The sequence below is a fragment of the Acanthochromis polyacanthus genome, chromosome 4 (genome assembly GCF_021347895.1).
Source record: "Acanthochromis polyacanthus isolate Apoly-LR-REF ecotype Palm Island chromosome 4, KAUST_Apoly_ChrSc, whole genome shotgun sequence".
Lineage (NCBI taxonomy): Eukaryota > Metazoa > Chordata > Actinopteri > Pomacentridae > Acanthochromis > Acanthochromis polyacanthus.
The window spans coordinates 46,211,159-46,231,094 of NC_067116.1; the positions used below are offsets into that span (position 1 = coordinate 46,211,159).

At 38.1% G+C, this 19,936-nt stretch overlaps 2 long non-coding RNA genes across 4 annotated transcripts in view; both read right to left on the reverse strand.

Annotated features, from left to right (window-relative positions):
* Positions 1-3,674: 3,674 nt before the first annotated feature.
* LOC127533742 (uncharacterized) overlaps positions 3,675-19,936 on the reverse strand; it is a 47,546-nt gene continuing 31,284 nt past the window's right edge. For 2 of the 3 annotated variants that reach the window (XR_007941486.1, XR_007941485.1), the window contains exons 4-5: positions 17,593-17,745; positions 3,675-3,824 (exon numbers count right to left, since the gene is read on the reverse strand). This is a non-coding gene — a long non-coding RNA (uncharacterized LOC127533742). Of the gene's footprint in view, positions 3,825-16,949; positions 17,088-17,592; positions 17,746-19,936 lie in introns of those variants that run through there. The other variant, XR_007941487.1, reaches the window with a different exon arrangement.
* Positions 14,695-15,980, reverse strand: LOC127533743 (uncharacterized). The gene is made up of 5 exons (XR_007941488.1): positions 15,774-15,980; positions 15,614-15,674; positions 15,376-15,490; positions 15,233-15,270; positions 14,695-15,034 (listed from the first exon to the last, which is right to left on the reverse strand). It is a non-coding gene; the product is annotated as an uncharacterized LOC127533743 (long non-coding RNA).

The window sequence follows — 19,936 nt, forward strand, 5'->3', positions numbered from 1 at the left end:
TCTGTAATCATCAAAAATATGTGCTCTGTATATCGTCTCTGGTCCAAACGAACGACCGGGATAGTCACAGCTTACTTTATACACAGTATTCTCGAGATGAATCCAGTACAGATATCCAATATCTTCTGGTGCTGCAAGAGATTGAAAAAAGAGGAAATATTTTACTTTAGATACAACGCTTACAGCTAAAGAGATGTTGTGGTATCTGTATGTTACCATATTGGTGCATTTGTGCGTTGGTGTATTTGTTGAAAAAATAGATTAATTTATTTTTTGTATCAAGATTTTTTTTTAGGTAGTGTCTACAGATACGGACCCGTACCCGTAGCCTGTGGCCTACGGATACGGCACTTTCCCTTACATAAATATTAATGAGCCGACTGATGAACGCGCTTTGTGATTGGCTGGTAATCCGACATACATAAATATTAATGAGCCGGTTTAGTAATCCGAGTGATGAAGGCGCTTCCGTGATTCGAGGTGAATCTGCGTGCCGAGCCTGTCATGTCAGTCATCTGCTGTTCTCTTTTCTATCATGCATAATGTCTTATAAATATCATTATCTGACTTTTTCACGGACAGCGATTTGGGGGTTGAAATCAGCACTACTGTTAAAAATAGCAAAACTTTTTATTCACGTGACCCTGTTCTAATAAAGCACAAACAGCAAACAAAACAAATGGTGGAACTAACAGCCAGCAAACTACAAGTATTTTTTTACCTTCAAAAGTAGCGACAGACTATTACATATTAACAACCTAAACAAAACCCTGACGTATTTTCTACATCTGTCAACACAGACACTGCACGTCAGTCACTTTAATGTTAGTGGACTCTGTTGAATGGCTAAGTTACATAACCACAAACAAATCTCACAATATCACAGTAAATCGAGTTTGTGGGTTTTTTTAATTCATGCCGAATTAAAGAGCTGCTCCTCACCATTCACGAGTGTTTGTTTCATATTCGACATCCTTAACTTTATCTTGTAAATTAGCGTCCGAAATTAAATGGGAACATTTGCAATGGAGTTCGTCAGCCGCTTCCACCACTGAATGCGATAAACTAATCAATAGGAACTGGACTTCAAACAATTTATACACGGCGTCTAAAAGCGTAAAAACTGCAATGTCTAAAGTGTGAGAGTATTTTTGGTTAAATTATACAATGTTCGCCGTCAAAGTCATTCATATAAACTGCCTGTAATGTGCAGCAAATAGTAGTTAACCGGCGCCAGCTCTTCAGTGACCTTAACGGCTCCGTACCTCTAGTACAGATGCTACAGGTACGGGTCCGTACCTGTAGCATCAACCGTTTTTTTTTAATCTTATGTTTCTTTGAATTATGAATTATGAGGCTTTTAAATTGTGCTTTTGTTTTCCTTTTACTGCTTTGTAGTTTCGACTTGGATTTAAATATATTTCAATAAATTAAAAACTATCAATAAATAATTGTGAGATGAAAAATGACATGCAGACACATTTGAACTGAACTGAATGAAGCTGGTAAATTTCTACACGTTCACAGATCACAGAGAAAAACACTGAGAGTAAGAACTTCAATGAGAAAATATATGATTCTGGTGAGTGTTGAACACTGATCTGTTTACTAATGATTAGAGAATATTTTAAATGTTGATTATAATGTTTTGTCACTATTGGTGTTAGGTTCAGGGCTGCTGTGCTCTCTGAGTGTCAGGATTTACCTTCATCAACTTTCTATAACAGTGAATAGAAATATCTTGCATTTAGAATTATATTTTATAATTATATAATTATATTTTGATGAACAAGGACAATGAGAGAGAATGAAGAGTAGAAGAGGTGACTGCTGTGGACCAGGAAGTAGCAAAGATTAGTAAGGATGAAGTGAGGAGGGCATTGAAGAGGATGAAGAGTGGAAAGGCACTTGGTCCTGATGATATACCTGTGGAGGTATGGAAGTGTCTCAGAGAGGTAACAGTAGAGTTTCTGACTGGGTTGTTCAACAGGATCTTAGATAGTGAGAAGATGCCCGAGGAATGGAGGAGAAGTGTGAACAAGTAAGAACAAGGGAAATGTGCAGAGTTGTGGCAACTACAGAGGAATAAAGCTGATGAGCCACACGATGAAGCTATGGGAAAGAGTAGTTGAAGCTAGACTAAGGGCAGAGGTGAACATCTGTGAGCAGCAGTACAGTTTCATGCCAAGAAAGAGTACAACAGATGCAATATTTGCTTTGAGGATGTTGATAAAGAAGTACAGAGAAGGTCAGAAGGAGCTGCATTGTGTCTTTGTAGATCTGGAGAAAGCTTATGACAGGGTGCCCAGAGAGGAACTGTGGTTTTGTATGAGGAAGTCTGGAGTGGCAGAGGAGTATGTTAGAGTGGTGCAGGACATGTATGAAGACTGTAAGACAGTGGTGAGGTGTGCTGTAGGAGTAACAGAGGAGTTCAAGGTGGAGGCGGGACTACATCAGGGATCAGCTCTGAGCCCCTTCTTGTTTGCTATGGTGATGGACCGGATGACAGGCGAGGTTAGACAGGAGTCTCCATGGACTATGATGTTTGCAGATGACATTGTGATCTGTAGTGAGAGCAGGGAACAGGTGGAGGAGAAGCAAGAGGCGTGGAGTTTTGCCCTGGAAAGGAGAGGAATGAAGGTTAGCCACAGCAAGACGGAGTATCTGTGTGTGAATGAGAGGGACCCAAGTGGAAGAGTGAGGTTACAGGGAGAAGAGATCAAGAAGGTGGAGGATTTTAAGTACTTAGGGTCAACAGTCCAGAGCAATGGAGAGTGTGGAAAAGAGGTAAAGAAGCGTATACAGGCAGGCTGGAACAGCTGGAGAAAAGTGTCAGGTGTGATGTGTGATAGAAGAGTTTCAGCTAAAATGAAAGGAAAGGTTTACAAAACTGTGGTGAGACCAGCCATGTTGTTTGGTCTGGAGACAGTGTCCCTGAGGAAAAGACAGGAGGCAGAGCTGGAGGTAGCAGAACTGAAGATGCTGAGGTTCTCTTTGGGAATGACCAGGATGGATAGGATCAGGAATGAGTACATCAGAGGGACAGCACATGTTAGAGGCTTTGGAGATAAAGTCAGAGAGGCCAGACTGAGATGATTCGGACATGTCCAGAGGAGAGAGAGTGAATATATTGGTAGAAGGATGCTGAGTTTCCCACTGCCAGGCAGGAAACCGAGAGGAAGACCAAAGAGGAGGTTTATGGATGTGGTTAAAGAGGACATGAAGGTGGTTGGTGTGAGAGAAGAAGATGCAGCAGACAGGGTGAGATGGAGGCAATTGATTCGCTGTGGCGACCCCTGAAGGGAAAAGCCGAAAGGAAAAGAAGAAGAATAATTATATTTTAAATAACTACCTTAGATAGTTATTAGTTCATTCATTAAAGCAAAGTACAGAGTTAATTCAACATAGTTTCTGTACCAGACAGAATGGAGTTGTATTTCTGTGAATCACATGATTTCAGTTTTCTCCTAAAATATTTGCACTGTTTCTACATTGAAAGGTTCCAGGTGTTTTAAAAAGATATAATTTTTACATCAACAAATTGATCTTAACGAGATGGTAAACAACAGAAATGCAGCAAAACAGAGTTTAATTGTGATGAATGAATACTAGACATTTTGTGTTCTGTGTTTTGAGGACTGTGATCTGATATTTTCTTGCTCACTTACTTCCAACATCAGTTTTCAGGGGAACTCTTAGCCGTTGGTCATCTTTGTTGTCCTTTTTGTAGGTGGGAACTATGTCACAGGTGTGTTCAGTGTACGGTAAGAGTCCAGTAAAGTCACATTTTCCTCCATCAGGACGTCGAATCAATTTGCCTGTAACTGTAACAGAATCTTATTGAACTGTTTTAGTAACAGCAGGTCAATCTAAAGACACTTAAATGACTGAATCTCATGTTAAAGTTGTAGAAATATCCACAAACACTCTGGTCTGTTTGTCAGGTTACACATTAAGAATCTCCAGCTCTGATTGTGGTCCTGTGAGCTAAAACCTCAGTATTCACTGTTTACTCTATGAGCAGCAGACTGAGAAACTGCTTTTATCACTCTTTCTGCAGAAAACTGTTTCAGATCAGTTCATCTTCTGCACAGTAACATTTTTAACTGTGAACACGTCAATGTTTCTGTAGAAAACTGTCATCAAACTGTGACATTTCAATGCTTGTTCTGTATATTACTGTATGTGAGTATTTTAATAACAATGAAAACCACAACATGACACAACATCATTTACATTTACTTTAATGTTCTGAACCGTTGGAACAAAGAAACATCTGAATGCAAGAGACTCACTGAGGATTTAAACATATTTCATTTTTAAAAATCCCTAAAAAATACAGTGACTCCAAACTATTTTACTTACTTTTACTTTCACTCGTCTCACAGCTGCAGTCATAAGACAGTGAAAGGTTCTGAAGTCTAGGAAGGTCGTCTTGGCAGTTGTCACTGGTTGTTGTCCAGGTCAGCTCAATGGAAGTGTTGGTTGTTTTTCTCATTGAGGTGATTTCCTTTGGTGTGAAACCTGATGGAACACAGTTGATGTCAGCAATAATAAATCTTCTACCTGTTACTGTGATTTACTCCTCTGAGGATACAAACTTTCACTCCACTGAGTTAAAGTAAATATCAAACTTACTGCAGTCGATCCTGACGGGGATCGGTGTAGTTCTCTTATCTAAGGGGACGTTGTTGTCTTTAATCAGACCAGTACAGGTGTAGTCTGTGAAAGGCTCCAGCTCAGACAGTTTCTTGGAGTCACTGACTTTTCCATTTTCTGAGGAGACACAAGTATGACAGGATTTCTACAATAACTGGTGTTTGTATCTCAGTGTGGATGAGCAGTTATCTTCTCGGTTCAGATTCATCTTTGGACACTTTCAGGGAAACAGTATTCAGAACAGATTGACAAAGATGCTCTGTTAGTGTTTGAACTGCACATCTTCCATGTAAATGTTCTGATAATGTTGCTGAAAGTCTCCACTTCTGGTCTTTCCACTTACCTGAACAGGTGTAATCAACAGAGAGACTTCTGCATTCTGAAGGGAACGTTGGTTCGATCGTTGCAGGAAGTCCAGTCGAAACAGTCTGTTTTATTTCACTTGGATTTAAGTCATCTGAGGATTTAAAAAGATCATTTAAATATGCATCAAAACTTCAACACTGAAATGTTTTCCTAAGATCTCATTTTAGTTGTCGCTGTGGTGAAGAGATGTTGTCGGGTTTTCAGTTCAGTTTGTCTGAGAGTCAGATTGCATGCTGGGTAAAGTGGTTGTGGTTCATTTGAGGAGGAAAAGTAGCTGCAGTCTGGAAAGTGTGCTGCCCACATTTTCATCTGATATGATGCTAGACTCACATTTCATGCTACCTACATCTTTACAGACGCTCCATCGAGCTTTTATTCTGCATGATAAAATCAATTCATGGTAGTTTTGAGATAAACAGGATGTTTCTATGTTTCTAAACCCGCCCTCATGAATGTTGATCTGATAAAAAAAAAAGCTAGAATTTGTTTTTGAATTTGCTGTCTTGCAAAACTTGCTCTGGATAATCAGATACCAACCATGGACAGATGAAAAGATGCATAGTTGTGAGGACAAATGTACCCTGTTCTTTTGGGAGCTACTTATGCGTAATTTAAAAAAACTAATTTAAAATCATCTTCTTCATTATTATTTTAGGTTCTAAAACCCCAAAAAGTGTGTTTTAAAAAGTAAATGTTACACTGTAAGTGAAGGAACTAGAAAATGTACTTACATTTTTTAGAGATTTAAAAATAAACCTCAGAATTTGTAAAACCACTGACAAATACGGCACATATTTCCCATATTACGGTAGTTTCAGTTCTTCTTTTTCTTCAGCCACTAACTGTTGAACAAAATATTTTCTGTATCCAGACAAGTGTGTCTGTTTACTGCACAAAGCGATGCATTAATGAAAAACCACTTTCTGAAACACAAATAGCTTCACACACTTATATGGTAGCATTTGATGTTTTCTGAGGTTTTAGTTACAGAGAAGGTATTGTGAGTTTATCTTTTTCTATCTCAGGTCAAAATAAAAGTGTTGCTTTGAAGAGCATAAAATGTACATCTAGAGGAGGTGAGACACGGCAAGAAATCAACTTTACTGTTCGACTTTTTAGTTGTTTAATGTGCATTGCCTTATTCCATTAATTGCAGTAAAAAAAAATTCTTTATTTTATCTTATTGTTAAACACACTTTACTTGCACAAGGACATTTTTTCCCCAAAACACGTTATATAATTGACTTATATGAATTAAAGTTAAAGTAGTAGTTACATTTTAAAGTAAAATACAGTTCCTCACAAGTAGTCATACAGTATTTTTCATTTTATTTGTTTGAATGTTAAGGTTTTAAAATGTTAAAATTGCACTATATACATACAGGGTGTCCCACAAAAATGTATACACACTTTAAATAATTGTAAACTAGGTGTTTATTATGATTTGTTTAATTTTCAACGTGTAAAAGAATTTACAAACATCATTCTATTGTTTTGTCACCGCCTGTTCTCAAACTGATGTCCGTTCTGGTCCAGACACTGCCGACAACACAAAGCGATGGAATAGCACACATCATGAAACAGTTCCCTTGGTATTTGCGTACATTCACGTTCAATGGTTGCTCTCAATTCAGTGACTGTTGCAGGTCTCATTGTGTAGACTTTGTCTTTTAGGTATCCCCGTAAAAAGAAGTCTGGTGGTGTGAAGTTAGTTATCAGCTGCTAAAAGGTGGATTTATTTTTTGGGACACCCTGTATATATATGCTTTTTTTTTTTGTAATGTGATGCTTATTAACACAAGTGTGGAGTTTTGAATTTGTCCTCTCAGCGCACAACTTGGTCCTGGCAGAGGCTCAGTTTTAGTTCTGTGTTAAATTAATTGTTGGCTCTATATTTAGGTTTTCAAAAATTCTCCTTTTTCAAATGACTGAGAGTAGACCTCAGTACAGATGTTCCTGTAAGAATGGATAAAGTAACTTTTCATACAGACTGAGGTGTTCTATCAGTAATCTTGTGCTGACATGAAAATCCTGAATTATCAAAGTCTTAATCAAAATCCACATCGATGTGTTATTCTTTGTAATGAATGAAAATTTATTTTTTTTCAAATGAGCAACTTCAAAGTTGTAACATAAAGTTTCAGGAAAGGTGTTTTTTTTTTGTGTTTTTATTTTTCAGATATAATCTCACTCATTTCACAGGTTTCATCGTCAAGGCGTGGTGGTTTCGGAAAAGCAATTTTAACCAGCAGTAAACAAACAATATCCACCTGAAAAACAAACTGAATTTCATGATAATAAAATATAACAGTGACATTAATTTTAAAGTTTTCACACATTATTAAGTGCGTGGTAAAGTGCTTCTTTCAAAGACAGTGATTTAAATGGATTATAAAAATCAGACGTTGAAGCCTTAAGCTGGCTATTATTTTATTGTTTCAGTTTTTTCTTCATATGTAAAACATAAATAATATTTTACTCTTGACCCTCATCAGTACACGTGGCAAACCCTATTAATCCGTACACTTGGGGTGCAGCTGGACCCAGTAGTATTTCATTTGTTTCATATTTCTGTACCTGTCCATATCCTCTCAATGTATATTTTCCTAAAACGTGTGTCGTCTATAGAAACAAATATGAAAGAAACAATGAAATTATTATTGATGATTACTGAAGTGTATTGCTTACAATATTAGTGTAAGAACTCCTGAATTGAAATGAAACACAATGCAACTGAAGCAGTCATCACAAGAGCAACAAAACACAAACATAGATAAATAAAAGATGCACAGTCTGACTGGGGTCCACATGGAACCCAAATGATTTTTCAATCAAACAAGCTTTGGTGTACGTGATGACAACTATGTAGATAACAATTACCTAAAAAAAAAAAAATCCAACTTCCAAATAAAAAATTCTGGCAAGTTATATACCAATATGTAGTATATAACTTGTTATATTCCAGGTGCACTGATGAGGGTTAAGGATGAGAAAAACAGCGACCCAACTTCAAAAAAACACTTTGGTTACTTACAACAAAATTCAGCCAAACCGATGAACGGAGCAAAGAGCAGCAGGACGGTGAGACCCCAGAGAGCTGCCATATCCAGGAGTCAGTTTGTGTCCAATCACATACATACAGTAAATACAGTCCAACTGGAAAATACTGACACAAGAAGCTGTTTTAAAAGTTCTTTCTTCACTGCTCTGAGAAGGAGGACCGCTATCTTCTAGTTGGAGGAGGAAGCTTCATTTCTGTTTTGCTGCTGCTAACAGGAAACCACACATCTTTCTTTTAATATTTCTTTAGTCAGTCTGTTAATATGTATGAACACGCAATGGTTTTGGATCCAGATTTCAGAACTTTGTTTGTGTACATGAACAAAAGTGTGGTTTGACACACAGTCAGCTTTGCATTTACTGTCCTTGTCCTGTCATCCTCACATGCCTTGCATGAACTGACAGGCAGATAAACTTCATCTCCAATCACTAGACTTGGGGAAAGGCTCCAAGTTGGATTTGTTTAATGTAGCTACTAGCAGTAAAACTGAAACACAAAAGCAGATAAGCATTATTATTATTGCTACAATGTATAAATATCGTTTCAGCAGGCCGGATCATGTATATATACACATCCAATAACAATGATAATTTAAACGTTGAGGCGCCACAGTTTTTCAATAAAATACTCAGTTTTGATATCACTTTTTCAAAAGGTTGTAACTTGAAAATGATTAGAGATAAAGATATACTGTAAATGAGAAAAAACATCAGTATGACCCAAAGTTTGTGATGGGAGTAAATTTCTCATCTAATTTGCATATTATGATGTCACCAGGCAGCGGGCATATGGATTATATAACTTTTACAGATGTTTATCGATCAAGATGGCATTGCTTGGCTCAGAATTTGTCAGATCCCTGTCTCCATGATACCAACAGGCTCATTAAAATGTCCGATCCACTTGTGATACTCTTCCTCATCTCTCAAGCAAACCCAGCCATCATTATCGTCATTGCCATTGGTCAAATCTGTTCCGAGTCATTTTGAGCCCTCTTTCTGGAGGGTGGATTTACACAGCTCTTACCCTTCTCACCTGTGCAGCTGATTTGGTGCCGAGCCACTTCACCAAGAGGCCCATCGTATCAGTGTCTGTAAGATTTAAACCTCTTATGGCATTCAATAATGACACTTTCCAAGCCCTGTAGCTTTCTGAATGATCACTAGACTGGAGAAGCCCCGAGGACGCAAGTTCACGTCTTGCGAAAAACCTGATGAAGTCTGACAAGATCTGATTAGCCTGTTGACCATCTGTGCACTGGTGAGCTTGAGGAGGATTAAATACCTCGGTGTGACTCGTGATGCATTTCTCCTTTTTAATGCCACATTTTCTGGGGCGCTCTACCTGTAAAGTGTAATGTGAGCATCAGCATGCGCTCCCTGACTTCCAACCCATGACATGTGTGAATGTGATACTGAACAGCAGCTTTTGGTGCACGTTGCACAGCAGTGGTAGGTTGACTAACAGTATCAGTAGTGGTTCCCTGTAATGCAGGTGTTGACTGACTGATAGTATGCCTTGCCTGGTCTTCCACATATTCTTTTGTGCGCTCTGTTGGATCTTGAATCTGGAGATTAATTTTGAAGTTGAGGTCTTCATTTTCCTCTTCCATGGCTGCCTCTGAAGCTTCAGCCTTAGCTAGCGCAGCTGCAGCTTTTTCTCTAGCTGAAGAGTATCCAGAGATATTTCTCGATGTGTCTTCTCGACCTTTAAAGATACTTCTAAGCGTTTGCTCCATTTTGACTTCCTTTTCCCTTTCAGCAAATGCTGCCTCTGCTTTAGCAGCTTGGGCTTTAGCACAAGCTCAGACTGCAGCTGCACTAGTGGAGGAGCCACATGAGTGTTCGGATGAAGATGAGGCACAAGACCTTGTCTGTACTGACTTCGACCCTGATGATTTTTTTTGTCTAAAAATAATAAAATGAAATAATAAAATACGGCGGCACAGTCCTCCTGTTTACATTACAGTTAAAAGATAAGAAATGAGGCATAATACATGGGGGCTTAGAAAAGTAAACGATAGAAGAAGGAATTCTGGCTGATGTACAATAATATACAATTGTTTACATATCTGTTGTCGTCACATAAGTCTGCCAAGGAACGCTTTCAGTAAATATTACTGACGAAAAATCAGTTGTGTATGAGTTCCATACTTAACACTTGGACAGTGAATAATATTTTGGAAAATGACTGATTTGAAAAGAAAGATTTAAGAGTCCATATGATGCCTTTCAGGTTTTTTGTCCTCACCTTCCATGTGCTATAAAGCTGTTATTCTGTTCATGTAAAAGATATACAAACCTAAAAAGTCCAAAGTCCACGGCAAGGGAGTTTATTTCTCTCACAGGAAACACTGCTTCTGACCTGCCTGAAACGAAGTCAAGGTGTTTCTTCCATAGCTTGTTTACATCACTATGTAACACCGTTGCATCATGCTGCCTACTGGCTAGAAGTCTTTAATGGTGAAGCTGGTTTTGGCCACTGAGCCCGTCTGTCCGTCGAATCTGAAGGTACTGTCAAGGATTTTCTTTGTTTTGTTTTTTTTTACAAAAGGTCGACTGTGTGATGCCAAATGGCCGCGAGTGTCGTGAGGGTCATCCAAAGACCTGCTAAACCAAACCTAACAGCCAAAGAGGTCAAAATGAAGCCAATGGTTCAGGTTAAAAATGTCTACAATTAAAGTGAAAATTCATTTTTTAGAGTAAAGATTAAGTACTTGTCCTGTAATATTTACTGTATTATTATTTAATTCGCAACAAAGTTCACTTTGAGACAATAGACCATTTTCCATTAATTTCCATATGGTAAGCAATTGAGGCAGAAAAGGAGGAAAGGAGTCCAAGGAAGTGACCCTTTTTTCCACCCTGTTGAGGGCGTGAGTGAGTGAGTGGTTCAGTTTTATGACTGACTTACTTTTGAAGTCCGTCTCCAGTGGCTGTTTGAGGAACTGCAGTTTCTCATTGGTCTCGTTTCTCAGCCCCAGAGTTACTACAGGCTCCTCTTTTAAAGTAGGCCTTTTAAATCCATAATGAGTGACGTTTCAGCAACTGGACCATTTTGATGCCTTGCTAAGATAAAATAAGTGAGAGTTTACATGGCCTACATAGGCCTCAGATCATGGGTCTGCAATTGGACCTCCTGCGATTATTCTTTGTTTTCGGGCATGCCAAACTATCCACTTGGCAAATGCTATGCAAATATATTACATGTGGTGATGTGGACAAGTAGCAGAACAACGTTTGTAGACCTTTTACATGCACACAAAGCTGTAACACACTAAGGAAAGGGGACAATCTAAAAAGCACCATGTGGGCTCTTTAAGTCAACAGTGAAGATTGTTGCTGATATTTGCCCAAACCAGTGGTGTAGTCCACGGTATACGGCGGTATACGGCGTATACCCACTTATTTTTCAGTTAGCATTGCGTATACCCACTTCTAATGCTCCTGGTGCGCATCATTCAGTAAATTATCTGTTGTGCCAGGTAGCCCTCTTTTCCTTCACGATGATGAAGCCATGAACAACCCTCCTCTGCCTGTAATTGGCTTGGTACATGCTACCTTCACTGATTCGATTGGTTAACTTTAGGGAATGAGCCAATCAGAGGCAGAGTAGGGCGGGTCATACAGAGGAAAATTTTGCTAACACCTCTGTGGCACTCCAGTTGATTGACAGGTCTGCTTGAAAGAATGCGCGGAATGCGAGAAAGTCAGAATAAACACCTTTCAAGTGAGTGGCACGTATCGAGGCGAACCTACCTTCATGGAGCGATATAATTCTCAGGTAAGTTTTAAAGGTGGTTTCCAAAATGAATCATTGTTTTAACTACTGGCAACCATGACTGCACATTCAAGGAGAGAATATTTTGTTCGCCAGTGGTTAAAGCTTGCAGTCATTCCAGTCATTTTCAGCTACAAAAAAAAAAAATCGCTAATATTCTATTTGTTAAATAAAAAAATATGACGAGAAATACAGGGACATATTGGGACGCGCATCGCGAGGTGCATTTCCTCGAAAATGGACTATTCGTGGATCATATGGGGAACGGCCAATGTTTTACAAACAGTGACGTCTACCGAAGGTCACGTGATTACTCGCTGGTTGGGCAAAAAGGCACCAGAGGAACAATGGCTGAGGCAAACTATCCTCCGTGAATTGTCCGATTATGCCTCAATCCTTATCATCTGAGGCCGACAAATATACGTGAGTAAGCTGAGATATCAGGGAACAGTAAAACCTTGCCAGTCCTACAATTTGAAGACTGAGTGGGTTGACGATCCTTCATTCTGGCCGGACATTTCCTTCACCGACATTTATTTTTACTTGATTGACCACCGCTGGGCAGTTCACCCCACCCAAAAATATATAATTATGAATTAAAAATAATATATCTTCTGTTAATCTTCACAAGATGTCAAAGAAACGTCAAGAAGTTGCTGTATTTTTTGTCTGCAGTATGGCTTCTATGTAACAGTAACAGACCCACAGCACTGGTGATCGAAATAGGACAAATTCCTAAAAAAACGATCGCTAGACGCATACAGAAACAAATATGGTTACAAATAGGAGGCTGCTGCTTAAGGAGATGTTATTGAATATGCTTCATTCGACTTTGTATACTTTCATCGCCTAAAAAGCGATCGGTAACACATGACAACACTGAACCCAACCGAAAGTGTAGAATCGCTTCACGCGAAGGATGCGACACTAAATCAATATCTTTTGGTAAATAAGCTCAAAGTTGGACATACTAAACATGCTAAACTGTTGAATAGTTTACCTGAAGAAAAGTGGGAGCCACAAACACGATCTCTGGCTGCTTACTGGAGTACACTTTTCCTGTTGATGGCTGAAGCCACCGCCGTCTTGTCTCTCCTGAAATCGGGATTCGGTGAAATTTAAAGCTTGATCCCTCTCAAAACGCTTCGTACAACCAACAACTACACATGCTATTACCATTGTGGTAAATACATGTGCAATTTCATTCATGAAAAGCGATAACTTTACGTATTTCTTTCAAACCCGATACCGTTCTCGTAGCAAGTCGTTATGTTACTGCCGGTTCTTGCCAACCAGTAGCAGTCTTGTACCACGTGACCAGAGCAAATGACGACACGCTGGCGTCTCCCATACCGTCTTCAAGACATGTTTGGACAAAATAGTTTACTGGCTTGTGCCGTCTGGATGTCCAAGGTTGGATTATGGCCGTTTTTTGTGGAATATTTTCATCTGTGTGTAATAATGAACCCGGAAATGTGAGTCGCGCTGTGTACGTTAAAGCCGTGTATAGAGAACGGATGGATGGATATTCGTTGTTTGTCGGACAAATGTGTTTATATTACCCGCTGTGGTAATCACATCTGAAAGTGGTTTATACCGGCGGATTCATGAGAATCTAAGCTTTCCATCGGCGTATAGTGTTTGTATAATCGCGTTTGCAGTTTCAGACATTTAGCAAATTGCTTATGCAGATCTCAAAGTGTACCGCGGGCGGAACACTGAAGCGTAACTGAAGCGCAACGGGTTAAACTGAGTGTCGGGCCAAGTCTGACTAACGTTTTGAAAGGCTAACGTTATTCTAACGTAACTCTGAAGCTAGCTAGATTGGGATAATGTGGGAAAACTCTAGGCTGGTAGTTGATTTTAAAGTAAGTAAAAACACAAGAATGGGGACAGGTAGTTTAAGATTCGACCTAAAACAATATTGAGGTTTTATTCATGATGAAATATAAACAAGGATGTACTGTCAACTTCATATTTGAAGTATTTTATTTAAATAAATGTTCAAAAGAAACTGAAACACCATGTTTGCCTCATGATAAATACATGTTTCATTAATTCGGTTTGCTTGTGTGACCAGTAATAACTACAAACTGCTCCTAATCAAGTCATGATAATTTTATAATAGTGGGCAAGTAGAAATGACTGAATAAATTGAATAGAGTTGTCTTCTATGTCACTGTTTCTAAAACTGGGCATTTTTCTGGACTAATTTTAAAAAAGGTGAAAATTAAGAGTATACCCACTTCTCCAGGGAACCACTACACCACTGGCCCAAACCAATGATCTGAGAAAAGAGCAGCAGGTTTTTTGACTCGGCCTAGAAAGAGGACTGCTACCTTCACTTTGGTAGAGGAAGCCTCATCTCTGCTGCTTCAAACAGGAAACCACACGTCTTTCTGCTCATATTTCTATTAGTCAGTCTGTCCATATGTATACACAGGTATATTTGGATCCATTTTCTGTGCTTGTTTTGTGTTTATGTACAAATGTGTATCCAGGCTGTTAAGATATCTGTTTTCTAAACCTGGCAGTGTTTTTCTTCCTTGGTCTAGTTTGTGATGCTGCATCTTTACCAGTGAAAGAAAAGCATTTGAATGCAGTCACTGTGTCTCACACTGTACTTGATACTGTCACATGTTTCTCAACTTTACATGTTAATGAAGCTTTCTGAATCCACCATTGAACAATTCATTGCTGTAGCTATTCTATTCCACAGATTTTCAGCAAAGCTACACTGTTGACTTCTGGAGGTTTGTCTAATAATCAGCAACACGTCTGTGCATCATTGTGATTAAGTTGATTTTATTTATTTAACCAGACTTGGTTCAAAACATCAGCAAGAAAAGTGGCACTTTCTAACATGGTAAAATATGCACACCAAAGCATCAAAATCATTTAAATTCCAAAATGCAACAAATGGATGAAGATACCACAGAATTTACTTTGTTAAACAATATTTCAATAGAGTAAAATATTGGAGCTCTTGGCTAATAACAATACAAATTTAAAAATAGCCTCTAAAATGTGATCAAAGATCTTCCGCAAGCTGAATAACTTGAAAACTTATAGAGAGTAAATGGTGATTTGATGTGAAGCTCCATCAGGCCTTCCTTCATCAGCGAGCTGCTTTATGACGCCGTCCAGGAGGTCGTGTATTCATGTAGACTATGACAACAAAGAGGAAACATGACACAAAGTACAACTGCAGCACAACATCACGCCTCAGTATGCTTCTAAAACTTCCCTTGCCTCAGCTCTTTTACACATTTACAGCTACAAATTATTATAATGTTCCACAGTTTTTGGAGAATAACATATCAGGTCAATACAGTGTTCAAATAATGATGTTAATATTTTACTCACTTGCTGTTGATTCAAGCATCATGTCGTCATTCACACCACTGTGGAGAAAATAATAGGGTAAATGAAAATGTGGCTTTGTATGTAAACTGAAACAAATCAGTGACAGTCAGACTTATTCAGGAGGTTTGATACGTGGTCTTTACCTTCTGGACTCTCTGCGCTTCTTCATGTAGTTCTCATAGATCACCATAAACACCACAACCAATATGTTGGCAATGGGGAGGCACAGAAAATTAATAATGGCAGCTTTGTAGTTGTCTGTAAATGAGGATTACAACAGAAGAATATCAAAATGGTTACATTCAAGATACAATTAGGAGAAACTGAGTTAAACATCACAGGAAAATTATGTTTTGTGATTTCAATGAAAACATCACATACACCCGGTGTAAATGGAGCTTGTCTCGGGTCTGCTCTCCAGCACTCCATTGAAAACAGTCACCTGTAAAGACAGAACATCATTAAGAATTGCAGCATTCAGCAATAAATGAGCAGTAAAATAGGAATATTCTGAAGAATTACAAAACAGGATTATACATACCTCCACTGTGTATCCCGTATCATAGCTCAGATCTCTGAATTCAAAGTCACACTTGTTGCTCTCACGTTTCTCATCATAAAGACTTGTTCTGTAATCATAAAGACGTGCTCTGTATATCGTCTTTGGTCCAAACGAACGACCACGATAGTCACAGCTGACTTTATACACAGTATCCTCGAGATAAATCAATGCCAGATGTTCAATATCTTCTGGTGCTGCAAGAGATTGAAAAAAGAGGAAATATTTTACTTTAGATACAACGCTTACAGCTAAAGAGATGTTGTGGTATCTGTACTTTATCATTATTGGTGCATTTGTTCGTTGGTATATTTGTTGCAAAAAATATTATTTTATTTATTTATTTATTTATTGTTTGTATAAATATTTTTTTAAATCTTATGTTTCTTTGAATGATGAATTATGAGGCTTTTAAATTGTGGTTTTGTTCTCCTGGTACTGCTTTGTAGTTTGGACTTGATTTAAATATTTTTCAATAAAATTAAAAACTATCAATAAATAATTGTGAGATGAAAAATGACATGCAGACACATTTGAACTGAACTGAATGAAGCTGGTAAATTTCTACACGTCACAGATCACAGAGAAAATCACTGAGAGTAAGAACTTCAATGAGAAAATATATGATTCTGGTACGTGTTGAACACTGATCTGTTTACTAATGATTAGAGAATATTTTAAATGTTGATTATAATGTTTTGTCACTATTGGTGTTAGGTTCAGGGCCTGCTGTGCTCTCTGAGTGTCAGGATTTACCTTCATCAACTTTCTATAACAGTGAATAGAAATATCTTGCATTTAGAATTATATTTTAAATAATTACCTTAGATAGTTATTAGTTCATTAATTAAAGCAAATTACTGAGTTAATTCAACATAGTTTCTGTTCCAGACAGAATGGAGTTGTATTTCTGTGAATCACATGATTTCAGTTTTCTCCTAAAATATTTGCACTGTTTCTACATTGAAAGGTTCCAGGTGTTTTAAAAAGATATAATTTTTTCATCAACAAATTGATCTTAACAAGATGGTAAACAACAGAAATGCAGCAAAACAGAGTTTAATTGTGATGAATGAATACTAGACATTTTGTTTTCTGTGTTTTGAGGACTGTGATCTGATATTTTCTTGGTCACTTACTTCCAACATCAGTTTTCCAGGGGAACTCTTAGCCGTTGTTCATCTTTGTTGTCCTTTTTGTAGGTGGGAACTATGTCACAGGTGTGTTCAGTGTACGGTAAGAGTCCAGTAAAGTTACATTTTCCTCTATCAGGACGTGGAATCAAATTTCCTGAAACTGTAACAGAATCTTAATCTGAATCTCATGTTAAAGTTGTAGAAATATCCACAAACACTCTGGTCTGTTTGTCAGGTTACACATTAAGAATCTCCAGCTCTGATTGTGGTCCTGTGAGCTAAAACCTCAGTATTCACTGTTTACTCTATGAGCAGCAGACTGAGAAACTGCTTTTATCACTCTTTCTGCAGAAAACTGTTTCAGATCAGTTCATCTTCTGCACAGTAACATTTTTAACTGTGAACAGGTCAGTGTTTCTGTCTTCTGTAGAAAACTGTCATCAAACTGTGACATTTCAATGCTTGTTCTGTATATTACTGTATGTGAGTATTTTAAGAACAATGTATACCACAACATGACACAACATCATTTACATTTACTTTAATGTTCTGAACCGTTGGAACAAAGAAACATATGAATGCAAGAGACTCACTGAAGATTTAAACACATTTCATTTTTTTTTTAAATCCTAAAAAATACAGTGACTCCACACTATTTTACTTACTTTTACTTTCACTCGTCTCACAGCTGCAGTCATAAGACAGTGAAAGGTTCTGAAGTCTAGGAAGGTCGTCTTGGCAGTTGTCACTGGTTGTTGTCCAGGTCAGCTCAATGGAAGTGTTGGTTGTCTCTCTGTTTGTGATGGTTATTCTGAAACCTGTTGAAGCACAGTTGATGTCTATGGTGGCCGAAAGGTGCAAACGCGCTGCAAACGGCAAAAGCGCTGCAAACACAGGAATGATCCAAAACCAAAAACTCACAAACACATCAAACACATGCAAGAAAAATATGCTGCAAGAGAAACATGCTGCAATCACAGAAACGACGCAGAAGCAGACTTGCAAAATCACAAAACAAGTGCAAACGAAAAATGCTGCAAATATATAAAAACACACATAAAACCCCAGAACAACCGCAAGAAATAAACGCTGCAAATTCAATCCACAACGGAAGTGCACCAGACACGAAGAAGAAGAAGAAGCACGTGATGATGATGATAATTATGCTGCTCTTCGATAACATTGTAAAAATGCCAGCCAAGTTAGCCAAGTAAAACATCAAGGAAAACGTACCTTTTCAATCCGTGTATGGTTCGTTCATTCGTTTTTCCGTTTCAAAATAAAATGAGAAAAAACAAATAATCGGTTTGTTTTTTTTTGTTTTTTTGTTTAAAAATGGAATTCGAAAAACAAAAAATAGAGAAAGAAAAAATGCTGCGTTTTTACAAATTTTAAGGTTTAAACAAACATAAAAAGCCTTTTCCCATTTGGAAGCTGCTGGCAGAACCGGAAGTCAAAGTGAGAACTCGTGGTGACTTGACTTCACTTCTCTGTCTCAAACTCCGCACCACGTACTGTGAAAACAAGACGTTTGTCTTTTTTAGAGCAAATAGACGCATCACTCTGAGAACTCGTGATCACAGTGTGAACAAAATTGCTTTCACGGTCCAAGCAAGTATTTTTAAGTATTTAAATGTAAAGAACTCTGGCGATTCCGACCGCTGTTCCAGTTTAACTGACGATCAGGTTAAGTGGTGATAGTTTCCGTCTCCAGATGTTTCGTTGCAGGTTTGTCCCGACCAGACCTGGTTGTGTGTCAAATAAAGACAGTATACAAAGAAAACTTCCCCGATAACCGTCGACGTCATTACTTAATGAAGTCTATATCTATGTAAACATCACCTATAGACGGTTAAAAGAAATGTCTCTAATTTTATTTCTGGATTCCATCATTTCCTCTCACCGTTCACAAAAATACATGTCTTTTAAGTTCACCAGTACATTTACTTTTACTGCCTGTAGGTGATATTTACATGGATATAGACTTTATTTAGCAGTGATGCCGATGTTTTTCGGTGAGCTCTTCTTTATCTAGTATCTTAATTTCACACTCACAGGTCTGGTCAAATCTGCTGGAGATGGAAACTATGGAGTTATTTCAGGTGCAACATGTTTGAGCACCTGTAACATTGAATTTGTAGTTGTGTACATTGAATTTGTATGTGTATCAGCAAATCTGAATTCCCACACTCTATGAGTTGTGTACTTGTAAAATAATTTCTTGTATGTGTCGATTTTTTTTCTTCCCACAAATACAACACAAAAATACACATTCACAAAATCGTAATTACAGGTGCACAAATCACATTTACAGGTGCACAAATCATATTTACAGGTGTACAAATCATATTTACAGGTGCACAAATCCTTCTCTACAAGTCACATATTTCAACACTGACACGCTCACATTTTGCACCTATTGTTGCAGCACACTAAGTGCAAAACATATTTGTGCACCTGTATTGTACAAAGTGAAACTGAAGTGAGAATTTGAATATGTGCAAATCTGAATGTGAACTTGTGCAATAAGTATGTGAAATAATTTACCATGAAAATAGCTGTGTCCTCTAACACACAAACACAAATTGCTACTTACAACCACTCGAATCCTCCCCACGAGTCACACATTCTCTGTTTTCTACAGGTGCAAATCAAAAATCTACAGGTGCAAATCAGAAATCGTACTTCCGGTCCGCTGAGATATTTGGTGCAAAACTACAAAACGATCCGATCTGTGTATAAATTCTATGCTCTGAGATTGACAGACTTTTCGGCCAGTCGGAAAGACGCTTTGCCGGCCCAGCCAATCAGAGGTTTTTATTCTGTCCGAGGTCGCTTTACCGACTTCCGGGTGTGGAATTTCACGATGGAGAGAGTGTAGGCAGTTCTTGTTTTGGACGGCTGGTCTGCTGTACTCTCGATAATGCGCATTTCCCAATGACTCAAATAACTTATCCATTCCTCTTAGTATATTGAAATCAAAGCCTACACCAGGGGTCGGCAAGTAGA